This window comes from Magallana gigas, chromosome 7 (assembly GCF_963853765.1).
Source record: "Magallana gigas chromosome 7, xbMagGiga1.1, whole genome shotgun sequence".
Taxonomy (NCBI): Eukaryota; Metazoa; Mollusca; class Bivalvia; order Ostreida; family Ostreidae; genus Magallana; species Magallana gigas.
In genome coordinates this window covers 41,126,546-41,138,469 of record NC_088859.1, presented here as the reverse complement: position 1 = coordinate 41,138,469, position 11,924 = coordinate 41,126,546, and the positions used below count along the sequence as shown (strand labels likewise).

Here is an 11,924-nt window from a genome sequence, read left to right as displayed (position 1 = left end):
GATATATTGGCTTAACATGGAAATTCATATTTTAAACTCTTGTTTTCAGAATTATATTGCTACAAAAAGCTCGATGAAAATTGAGGAAATACGATTTGAAAATGCTAAATGATGACTTAGATTATGCTATTTTATTTACACCGGCAATACATTTAAAGAGATACATGAAGAGGCGAGTCCGAGTATTCTAAACGGTATTTCCAAAAATGAGATAAAGGATGAGATAATTACTTCCGGAATCTTCATGGCGGACCACTGTCTTCCATAAACTGTCTCTAATGTATAGCTGCACATTTCAGTTATTTGATTATCATGATAAAGATTAATTGCAGCTGTCTTAATTTGTTTTGCTTCTCATTAGTTATATTTCAGAAGTCATGCCAGAATTATAGAACCGTACTATTACCGTGCAAACTCAACCGTTACGACAGTTTTGATGGTTGATTTATTTTTTTAAAAACATAATACTTTGTAAAAGAGACAACTGTAATGCAATACGTGATGGATCTGTCCGTGGTTTTCTGTATCACAGTTATGTAATTCATGTTCTACTGTTTATTTACCCACTTATAATATCAAAGGTAAACTCATTACGGTGGTCACGGGGAAAACAATTCATATCTTTACCTAAAATACAAACAGTCCATATCTTTCTTATTGAGTAACATAAGAATCTATAACTTCACGCAAAGATTGTTTATGATCTGAAGATGTGTCATGATGTTGACCCAAGGTCATTTGATCAAATGTAAGATCACTGGAAGGAAAATTGCATAATTCATGTCCGGTCTATACCTTTCTTATGGAGATGCATTGGTAGTTTTTACTTCAGACAAAATATTGCTTATGGTCTAAGGGTATTTCATTTGTGCAGGTTCAGGGTCACTCTTAATCTTAATATTATATTTTCTTAGCGGGGGGATCAGCTTTGAGCTTGTTCACAGTATGGAACGATTTTTGTAACCATGCAGGTAAGATAATACCGCTATAAATGCTTGATATTTTAGAACACATAATGGCATTTCAAGTAATGGAACATAAACATTCTAGTGTTGTAGCAACGACATTTATACAAAGAGTTGCTAGTAAACGTTTGTATGTCCATGGTAGTTTAGTCGGCTATTTTTTTTTTTACTAAAGAATGATATAAAAACGATTTTGTAAATGCTGCGTATCTTATCTTTGTATTGACTATTAAGGCCCATCTATACAAAGATTTACATACGCAGTTAAAGCAAAAACTGAGGAAATTGCAGCATTTAAAGTAATGCAGCACAAAACAATACTTCCGTTCTGTCAGTAATTTTTAAGCAGTTTTTGCGACGTTGTGTTTAAGTATACTGTCTGTTAGGAAGCTATTACGATACAAAAACAGTGATACCTGAAAGTTTAACCACAAATGTGTCTTAAGCAAAAAACAGTATTTTATCTATTAAAAGATCTTTATTCGTTGAACGTTTGATCAATTCGACCAAAATTGGACCAGCTATTCTTTAATTTGATTTGAAAGCTTAAAACATTCTGTGCAGTGGTTCAGATGTCCCATCAGATTACGTAAAACGTATCAAATAAGATTTTTATTGTACATAACTTTGATGAGGGCCCGATCCCTCCTATAAGTTGTGATGAGTATAATCCAAGTAGATGTTGCGCACAACTATCAAATCAAAAAAATAACAGAAAGGGGTTTTATGAGAAAATAAATGCTTTCTATTGGTACCCAGAGAGAACCTGTTTCCTACTCATATATTCTAGTCAGTTAAGGTTAGCATTTGTTGTTATTACATGTAAATGTATGAAATTTGGTTTTCGTGGTCTTTCTCAAACATTCCAAAAAATTGTTTTAAAAAAAGAGAATGTAGCAAACATGCAGACTAAGATAAACAGATATACAATATATGTATCAACATTCTGGTACCAATAACAGCCTACATTTATATATTAGTAAGCATTAAAGAAGTACGTCAAAACTCTCATATTCAGGTGGTAAAAAATCGCCTGTGAAATTAGTTTTTAGCCCACTGTCTCTTACATTCTAGAACAATGTATTTTATTATCAACATTCAATTATTCATGTAAACGTAAACAATAGGTATGAGACATCTTATATAATAAATCTATCATTCTCAAATTCTCGTGTTTATTTATTTTTTAAGTAAGTACAATACATTTGAAGCAAAGTTGTGTTTTTTTAATTTTCACATCCTCTTTTTAATTTTTATGATTTCGATTCAATTAGTGTATTTCCAAGATCTTAACGTGGGTATAAATATTTGAATTAAACGTAATAATATATGCCGAATTCATATAACACATACTACACATGTACATGAATATGTTTTCTACATTTTCACTGTTTTAAGGAACTTTCAAATATTTTCCTTTCAAAATATGAGAATTATTTTGTAGTACATATCTTGAATACAGATTTCCTCTTTCGGCTTGTTCTAACGACGCTTTTTTTTCTTTCACGATTGGTGTGTTTTAAATTTGACGTAAAAGAAATATAAAGGTAAGGGAGGGGACAACGAAAAAGGAATGGCGAGTTTACTGTCTATCACTAAAACTGACTTATGCAATCCTTGTTTAATTATTGTAGCTCCAATAATGAAATATAATACCAAAGACTCACAGTTATCAAACATCAACGCCTCAAAACACCAGATCTGACCGGCAAATACCATCCTGTGAACTCCTAGCAGTGACAGTTTTTGTTCTATACTTGCCAACACTTCTATTCGTAATCACATATACACTACCATATTACACCGACCATCACACAACCATATTACACCGACTATTACATAACACATTACACCGACCATTACATAACACATTACACCGACCATCACACAACCATATTACACCGACTATTACATAACACATTACACCGACCATCACACAACCACATTACACCGACCATTACATAACACATTACACCGACCATCACACAACCACATTACACCGACCATTACATAACACATTACACCGACCATCACACAACCACATTACACCGACCATCACACAACCACATTACACCGACCATTACATAACACATTACACCGACCATCACACAACCACATTACACCGACCATCACACAACCATATTACACCGACTATTACATAACACATTACACCGACCATCACACAACCACATTACACCGACCATTACATAACACATTACACCGACCATTACATAACACATTACACCGACCATTACATAACACATTACACCGACCATCACATAACACATTACACCGACCATTACATAACACATTACACCGACCATCACACAACCACATTACACCGACCATTACATAACACATTACACCGACCATTACATAACACATTACACCGACCATCACACAACCACATTACACCGACCATTACATAACACATTACACCGACTATTACATAACACATTACACCGACCATCACACAACCACATTACACCGACCATTACATAACACATTACACCGACCATTACATAACACATTACACCGACCATTACATAACACATTACACCGACCATTACACAACCACATTACACCGACCATCACATAACACATTACCCCGACCATTACATAACACATTACACCGACCATCACACAACCACATTACACCGACCATTACATAACACATTACACCGACCATTACATAACACATTACACCGACCATCACACAACCACATTACACCGACCATTACATAACACATTACACCGACCATTACATAACACATTACACCGACCATTACATAACACATTACACCGACCATCACACAACCACATTACACCGACCATTACATAACACATTACACCGACCATCATACAACCACATTACACTGATCCTCACAAAACCACATTACACCAACCATAACACAACCACATTACACCGCCCATCACACAACATTACACCAACAATTACACTACCACATTACACTGACCATTACATTGACCATTACATAACACATTACACCGACCATCACACCACAACAACACCGACTGTGAATGTAACAAGAATTAATAAAATTATATTTTGTTCTTTTTTGCAGAAAAGCTAGACCATTGTAACACATTGTTAATATGAGTTTTTTTATGAATTATTAAAATATGGCATCTATACCAACAAAAAATATTATTCAATTGTGAAAAACGTATCAGAGATATCATACAAAAGTGGATGTTGATTTTTTGCAACGCATTTTTGATGGAAAACACTTGTTAACAGGATTAACTAAACCGTAAAGGATCAATCGCGTTATCTCCATGCTGCCTTATCGCACATCATACCTAAATACTGTGTTACAAGACAAACCAGGGTGTAATTGCATCGTTATGAAAAGCATAAACGTGCTGTGTTATTGAGGTTAATGTTGATTACTTTAATCTTTTTTTTACATAATATTACAATTTTTAACAAAACAATCATCCAAGGCACTACTGGTATGTTGAAGCTGCAGGTCTGTAGCTCCCGGTTTGCAGCTAGGTGTGCTAGTTCTATCGATGGAAAGAGTCGGCCAATTATTTAGCAGTGATTTTTGGTGTACATCTAAAAACAAAAACAAAAAACGAAAAGTAGTTTACAAAATGTTTATCTTTGTTGGTTTGAACATATTATTGTAATCAAAGAATACAAAAGGTTCAGACACTTACGAGGTTTTAACCATAAAACTTTAAAAAAAGTTAGTTGAAGTAATTATTTCAAAATGCATACTAATAAAAAAAAATACTATTAAAAATGGTGTTTCCTTGACATACACATGCAGCCTACAGTAAGTAATTAAGTTTGGTTCTTAGCCCTGGTCTATGCATTGGTGTGGCCGTCGATTAACGTGATGCAGTGCTATTATAGTCGAAGGTTTGACAAAGGGCAATGATAAAAGTGGTCGCGATCGAAACCACTGTGCTTTCAAGTCCACGCAGCAATCATTAACAAAATACGGAATGTACGATACTGAATGAAATTCGAAATGTTGTAAAAGAGAATGTTAAAAAAAACTTCGAGGGAATAAAGATAAAATAAGAAAAAAGCTCCTAGCAATTGTAAGAACAGCAATTGACACTTATTAGAGGACGTTATAATCGGTTATAGCTTGAAAGGTGTTGCATGCAAGGCCGACTCTTAAAATTACAGTTTTGTCATTTCAGCAGGTATTTATACACATTTGGGCCCTGTGGTCTAACTACGGTGTTTTCTGGACACTTAATTGTTTTCCCTCTTCTTAAAGTTTCTCTTCTTTGATATCCGCAAATAAAACGAAATGGAGTCCTCGAGTTTGGTATCTTTAAAGACTATCAAGCTTAAAGGCAATTTGCAAAAGTAATTGATGAAATAAACCAAGAAACTATCAGACAATTTTCATCTCAGAAAAAAACCCTGCTGAATCCAAATAGACACACCATTGCACTCTTCATCACCCTTATACTCACCAGGCTGGTGCCACTTACCAGACAGCACCCCCGATGAGATTGATTTCCTTTTACCATGTCGAAAACATGAACGTTTTAACTGTCCCTTGTTTTGATCTTTTGAGCTTGCGGGAAAGTTACCTCATTTCAAAACTTAACAACCCATAAAATGTATTGTGTAAACGACCGTTACGTCACTGTCGCCAGCCACAACAGTGCATTCTTACAGTAGAGCGTATAGAAACAGTGATGGGATGACACAGTTCTAGAAATAAATCTTCATTTACAAGTACAAAGAAATATTCGTTCTCTCTACCAAATACAATATAGTACATTTTTATAACGATAACGCAATACCTACAAAACCGTGAAACACTGACAATAATTAATCCCTTCCTCCTACACCCACGCCCGTTCATTCATTCTCCCAATCAACGCAACTGTAAAAAAAAAACTCTATCTAGAGCATTTAAAAAAGAAAAATACCCGCTTTATGTACAAGAACTTCACAAAAATGTTAAGTGGATATTGAAATTCAAAATAAGAATTCGGAGGATAATAAATTATTGTACTACTTTAGTATTAAGGATCACGTTTTCTCAGATGGCAAAAACATTAATATTCTACCTCCAAGTGTTGAAGTTGTATGATTGTCAAGTTATTCAACACATCGAGAAACCATCCCATTGTTCTTACTTTCTTGAAGTGTCTGCATCAATTGATTGAACCTGACCCATAAATAAATAATCAAAGTACTTTAGGTATTCCGGTAGGTTGAGCTTTTCAAACTGTTAAAGAATTTTTTTCACGCCATGCATGATGCATTACGTGGTAGGTTGACAAGTATTCCACCTACTAATTCTGAAAAATATCAAATACTTTAATTTGATATACGCCGAGAAATAACATGTGATATAAACGTCTGTATACCAAATAACATTTTTGAAAATATATTTGGATAAAACGATTTTTGAATCCACTATAATAGGTTTTCTTCATATCTGAAGCCGTCGAGTGTGTTATCTTTGTTTGCTGACTGTAACAATTTTCATGCATGTTTTATATTAACTATCTGTACATGTATAATCTGTACAGGTATACATTGTTTTGAAGTGTTTTATTTTTTTTATAAATATAAAAATTAATTGCCGAAAGGTAACCAAAAATCGTTAAACATTTGTGATCTACAATCCTTTACTATTTAGAAAAAGCGGGGTAGGGACCATCTTGAGGTCGAACATTTCATTGGTAGACGCTGCCTTCCTTTTTTGAAAGTCTGCTGTTCGCAGACGTACATGTATCTTACAGAAAAAGGACATGTTGATACAGAGGTGTGAATGTTCCAGGAAATCGCTCGATGGGTTTGGGATTCTGAGATTTAAAGATTCCTAGGGGATGGTTGGGATGGAGGTAAAGGTTTTTTTTATGTCAGATGCCCAGGATCAGAAATTTAAAGATTGCGTAAGGACACTTTTACCCAAAATAGACTCCTTGGTTGGGAGTATGGTTAAAATTAACGTCTGGTGGCGTGATCCCGTAAGGTATGGCCGAAACTGAAGATTAGAGCACATATGTTGAGTATGATGTTGAAATTTAGATTATTAAGACTCCGATTACAAACAAGCAGTACCTGTACCTCAAAGCTTGCACTTTAATGACGTCACTGTCTTACTGCCACGTATAATGGTACGTAAATCATTTTACGCAAACTGGATAACGCTTATCTGCTAGTTACACACAGCTAATAGAGCCAACAGATCAATTGTTTTTGTTTGCTTCTCGTAAAGGATTTTTATAGATGCAAGATAACAATTTCAATCCGAGCTTTCAGAAATTTGAATATAAATTGCTTGCAATTTTTGCGATGACAAATCATTTATGTTGTAAAATCTATTTGTTCGGATGAAACCTTAATAACTGAAATTTAAGGCTGTAAATCACGAGTAAATAACAAACATTTCTGTAACTTGATTGAGCAAAAGTGTTTAAAAAAGTGTCTTCTCATATCTTGTACTTTAATAACTTAAAATGTTATAACCGAATGTGCAGATTTAATGTTTATACGACCAAACGCAGTGCTCTTTTTTTCACTCAGTCATCAATTTTAGACGATTATCGCACTCAAACACACAGCAGAAATTTACTTTAATCATAGGAATAAATTCAATATTTTGACTATAGTTTTATCCAAGTCAGTGGTCTTTGTGCTTTGGAGCCTCGGCATGTATAAGAAAAACTAAGCAACATTCATAATACAGTTATATAATTGCCATTAGTCGAGATTAATGAACTACAGTACATGTATATCACATCCTCTATTCCAAGAACATCATTTTGCGTAGCTAATCAACAATTGTAAATCTATACGAATATGAAATATCAAGGATTCAAATGATGTTCATTTACTGGTAAGATAAGATCTCAAGATTTCCTTTTCAAAACGCCCACTCCAGCTTGTTTGGCTAAAGTAAAAAGTCTTCGGCGATTTTGCATTTGAGACCAGCAGAAGAAAATACCCGGATGTTAATGGTAAAATATTTTACCGAGAATTTGTGAATAGAAAGGAAAACTTCTCCAAAATAAAACTCTGTAAGATATCAGTTTTTGTTCTTTTTTTTCATTCCCCTATTTTATCGATTTCTATGTGCTTCTTTCACAGGTATGTCTATTTTCGCTACAAATCGTCAAATTGTGACGGCAACCTGGGAAAGACACAAGCAGACATTGTCGTCAAAAGATATTTTATTTACACCATTCACTAACTCTGTGCTGCCATTATATCTCGAGAAAGCGCCAATATACAGTTGTTTTGTCCGAGTACTCGAACCTAGAAGAATGGTTCTGTTGGCCTAAAACTCCGACTTCGGGCTCCAGGTATTGGGGTTGTAAAACATACGAGATCTCTATTGTTTAAAATTGAAACATCTGACCGAGATTTAATTAGCCGTGTTATAGTTGTATGGTGCCAGAACCAGATCCGTACTTGGTTTAAACACAACACCTGATGGCTGGGAACATTGTCAGTTTTTACTATTATACAGCTTAGATTTTTTAAAGCATGTTTGTAAATTGATGTAAACATATGTGTTTTAACTTAAGCATAAAATTAAGAAAACCTCTACGACAGCTGGTTAATTTCTTACGATATATTTCGTAATGCAAACACTTATTAATAATCGATTGCGGTCACCAGAATTTCGTGCACTTTTCTTATGCAGTAGTTACACATTTCGTTTTCATTATGTGTATATTTATAAAAGAAAAGATGCTGATCAGTGGGTGAAGAATTCTTTTACCTGGTACATGTGTCAGTTTTCAAAAAAAAATTCTTTTAAGTTTTAAGGTAGATCTGTTGCAATTGGGTTATTGTTGGTCGCCGTACTTGTTTATCATCCAGTCTCCTTAATGCAGTCACGGGAACAGGTATTCTTTGTACACGTTACAGAAAATTAACGTATATCTGTAAAACTTATCAAAATCATCAAAATCAGAATTTTTTTTCTTCAAATTTCATTTATGCTATCTTTATCTATTGTACTTGAGATTGTAGTTTATTTACTCTTTTATTATTTTCACACTTGGATTTTTTCCAGACGATTTTTAAATTCCTTTAGAGCATATGAAGATAATTAAAAGGTTTAAAGATGGATGTGATAATGCGAATATAAAATTAAATATTTTAATTCTAGTCAAAATAATGTATCCCTTGGGCGGGCGTCTGGCAAAATGTAACTATTAAATCAAAACAATGGTCCTTGCTTTGTACTTTAACAGATTATTCCTTTCCCAGATTAAAGCTACATGGACTGGAAAAATTTGTTCAAAAAGATCTAATACGTAGATTACTCGCGGAAACCAGCACATTTTTTCTAAAATAACTTTGGAGAGGAAGTTTATCCGCACAAAATGGAGATAATTCAGACGTTCCACTCAATTGTCGTGGACAATCAGCAGTATGTTCCATCGAGTCAGGAAACGGATCGGTGATGAGGACGGGTTCAGCTGTACACACCTCTGACATGGTTCTATAATCACATTCATTGGACACTGAACTGGTCAAACTCAGACCACTGTCATAATATGTGAAGCTTGCTAATCTATCATCTTTCTTGAGTACGCATTTTGTTTGTTTGATTCGACGTTAATTCTCATCTAATTCGGGGATCGGAGAATGTTCTGGACAGCATGATCTACGTCCTCACCACGTTGGTAACACGTCAACGACCTCCAGAGACCGATCCGACTGGAACTTCGAACCCGACCTGACTAAACTAGTACATCCCTTTTTTCTGTGTAATACACAACTTACGTTACTCAGGGATATTGTTTCAACTACGAATTTATTTACCTGCAATAAGTGACTACAGAGTTTGTATTGTTTCCAATGTTGCTTTGTCGAAAACCGAAAAATGGTTAAGGGGGTGGTAAGAATAGGGTACCCTACTAAGCAAGCTTAGACCTTTTTCTCAACAAATGGTTGTAGAGAGGACACCAATGAACCCCCTTCATATTATTTTTCAGATTTTTAGTTCTTCAAAATAAGTCTATAGCTGCGCAGTTCCACGGCTGTTTTGGGTTATTAAAAAGACATTGTCCTGTTCTTGTATGCATAATTCGCATATCTCATTTATTTAAAGCTTTTATATCTCTCAGCTACAGTTTTGGTCAGTTTCGGGCAGACACAAGCCAGTTCAGGAAATTATTACTTTCTTATCCTCAAATGTACAAGATGGCCGCACATCCCCTTTAAAAAAGCAAATTTAAAACCCAATTAATATTTGTATGAATTCACTGTCGACTTCATTCCCTAGTTTTCCCTGATTCAGAGACAATGTAATCATGATTCTTTCATTGACTACTGTTGAATAACAAGATAAGAAATTCACGTGGACCTGTATTTGATGAAATCGTAAGATATGTGTTAATAAGTACGAATATAGGTCCAAGTGGCTTATACAGCGGTTAACACATTATAGTTACAAATGTCACGTTGCTTATACATTGCCATACTGTATGACTTAATATTCACTCAAGAGACGGGCCAACTTATATCTATAAGCTTGCATTGACTTTTTCGCATGTTTATTTGGTCTAAATAAGATACTAGTAATCAGTGTGCACAAGGTTGCTCAGTATTTCATTTTGATTTATATACCTAAAATGTGCAACTTTAGATATAATAGTGAATGTTAAACAATATTCTTGGAAAATTCTTGATTACATTATTAAAACAATACTTCTTTCACCATATGCTAATTTAAACACATAGTCAACCAATAGACTTTGGTCTGTTTACACCGAACGAAGCCAAGGCCTTTTAACTACCCGTATCTCGCACTCCTTCGGAAACAACACACGCTTGTTCAGGCCTTGTATTTTCATCTAATTAAAAAAGTTCAGCCCCTGTTGCGACCGGAAATTACTTTGCCACTGTGGTGTGGACCTTTATGGATATAATATAACCTTTATGCCCTCTAGTGTTACGCCCGTACAGGCTACCATAGGTAGAACTCTCTTGTCAAGTGAGGTAATTTTATATCTTGTTACATTATTCTGTTTATTTGGCGGTAAGCACATGGTGCAGCAAAGTCAGGAAAACCCTCATATATTACGAAAATAAGGCACAAGGAGGTAAATACAATTATATTTTGTGTAAAGATCAATTGCTTATTCCAATATTGATTTTCAATACAAGTATATTGAATTCTGTGTAATTATTTACAGTTTCACGGTGAAGTTTGGTACTGTTTGTGACTCTGCGGCGGGAATACCCGTATTTTTGTTCTACATTAAACTTCATCAGTCAAAACCAAGTCAACCTTGTTTTATCTACGAGAGGGTCGATCCATAACCGCACATCTCTGCCGTAACATCTAGTATTACTTATATAATAAAAAATGACTATATTATATTATCCTTCTAGTATGACTAGTATTGCGTCAATCGTCCTTTGGTCATAGGCTCGTAATACTGAAGCATAACGCACAGGGAGGAGGGTGTAAGCATAATAACTCTGTCCACTGAGACCGCACAGTTCAATGTCAGATCCAATGGCACCCAACACTCGCAATGCTCTGTCTACTAACTTATTTCTGTGTGATCAAAATCCTTAGATTTTCTGTCATCCAATCGAAGGTATTTGGATTTGTGTACCTATCGGAAACTGAGCAAAAGCACACCATAAGAGGGAATGGAGTGAAAATAACCCGTATTTTAAGTAAAAAGAAAAAATACCTTTTTATGATGTAAGCGGTGCTTTTTCTCAGAAGAATAATTTGCTACAACCCATTGTTATTTGATACTATTAACCACTTTATTTAAACGGTCGGAAAGAGTTACGATGAACTGATTTGTGATTCCATTATAAAGTGTAATGGGTAAGATAAACGTTTGGGTTTTTTCCTTTAAAAACAAAATTTTGGGTCACAAATGTTTGTACAAATATCAACTACGTAAAATTTATAATGGTAGGACATAAACAAGGTTAGTTCGGTAATTTTCAAACATCGAGCTCAC

At 34.7% G+C, this 11,924-nt stretch overlaps 1 long non-coding RNA gene across 1 annotated transcript; it reads left to right on the top strand.

Annotated features, from left to right (window-relative positions):
- Positions 1–10,911: 10,911 nt before the first annotated feature.
- LOC117686533 (uncharacterized) lies at positions 10,912–11,217 on the top strand. Its single transcript, XR_010708009.1, has 2 exons — positions 10,912–11,039; positions 11,133–11,217. It is a non-coding gene; the product is annotated as an uncharacterized lncRNA (long non-coding RNA).
- The last annotated feature ends 707 nt before the right edge of the window (positions 11,218–11,924 follow it).